The sequence below is a fragment of the Elephantulus edwardii genome, unplaced genomic scaffold (genome assembly GCF_000299155.1).
Source record: "Elephantulus edwardii isolate Elephantulus edwardi_28Jun2011 unplaced genomic scaffold, EleEdw1.0 scaffold00433, whole genome shotgun sequence".
In the NCBI taxonomy this organism is placed as follows: Eukaryota; Metazoa; Chordata; class Mammalia; order Macroscelidea; family Macroscelididae; genus Elephantulus; species Elephantulus edwardii.
Window position 1 is genome coordinate 642,194 of NW_006400183.1, and position 1,737 is coordinate 643,930.

A 1,737-nucleotide genomic window follows, 5' to 3' on the forward strand; every position below is an offset into this window, starting at 1 on the left:
CAGCATAGTATTCCATTGTGCGAATATACCACAGCTTCTCTACCCATTCGTTTGTTGATGGGCATTTAGGTTGTTTCCAACTCCTTGCTATTGCACCACCTTTTATCTTACAAGAGATAAAAGCAGAAAAAAACCAACCAAACAAAAGACAACAAGCAGTGGAGGTCCTAGCACCACAAAGAGAAAAGAGCTAGGAGCAGAATTCATCCTTTGGACCCAGGATCCTTGCACTGGGAACCGTCTATACCTAAGATGAGATTGATTCCAAGACACATGTAGATCTCTAGGAACATGGGGTCTACAGATATTGTGAGGAAGTAAGGCCCTTCTCCTCAACTGTAAGCTAACAGAAAGAGAAAGCTTTCCACTATCACTGGCACCCAACATTCAAATTTCCAGTATACTAACAGGGAACTCCCTGATAACATAGGCCATAGAGAGTTGTGCTACTAAACCAAAGGCTGCACCTCTCTGGCAATTCGATTCCACCAGTGGCTCTATGGGAAAAATATGGGATATATCTTACTATATGATTTATATGTTGTTGTTGTTAAGTGCCATCAAGTTGTAGATGACTCACAGTAAGACCTGAACACTTGTATAATTTTCATCATTTCTCCAAGTTCATAGAGTTTCCGGAGGCAAGCTGTTTTGGAAGTGGATGCCACTCCTGCTTCCACGCTTGTTTTACTCAGGAGCTCTACCAAACACTATCCACCATGGGTAACCATTATTGCATTTGACACATCAGTGTCACAGTGTTTAGCATCACAACAACCACAAGTTACCTCTGTATAATGGACAATTACTTTCTATCCACCAGGCCCATTTATTATAATCTATTTATGACTTTTTTTTTATTAGAAACAGCTCTGGTGACTTACTGGCAAGAAACAGTGCTGCCAATGCAAAAGTACACAGTGAGAATCCATCAGCTGCTCCACCAGACAAGTTGAACATTCTCTTTCCATGTGATTTACTACTGCCTCTGCCTCACTGGAGGGTCAGCTTCAGGTCAGCTCTGACTTGACAATACACAACAACATATACACTCTTGACTTAGTTCTTTCAATAATGTAGTCAAACAATGCAATTACCAGTATCAAGTGTTTAGGAAAAATTTCATCTTAAAATTGTTGGTTTAAAGTGACACATTTTCATTTAAAAACCTTAGTTCTATTAAGAAAAACTATCTTAAATTCATAACAACCTTTTAACATTCAAATAAAAAACTGAGCTTCACTGCAGAACAGTTCACAATTATGGACACACACACACACACACACACACACACACACACACACACACACACACATTCTGCTAAAAGGCAGTTTCAAACAAATACATTTAACACTGTTTGCATGTTTATGTGGTCTAAATAAAAGATAATTTCTAAAGTTACATAGTATGATTCTCTAAAGACTAAAGTTACCAAGAATTAGAGGGCACTGGAACACCTGAAAGCTCAAAGGATATTCTACTCAGTCCCAAAATATACAATATTTACCTCTAGAGAAAAAATGAAAAACAATTCTCTGGAGAGTTAACTATGGGTCAGCTTAAGCTCAACAGCAATTAGTTCAAATTTGAGCCTTCTAAACTATGAGAGAATAAATACCTGTTTGTTAAAGTCATTCACTTGTGGTATTCCTATTATAGCAACATTAGATGCTCCAGACTTTCTCTTAGAGAAAAGCTTCAGTGAAATAAAGAATATATATTTTGTATTATTATATA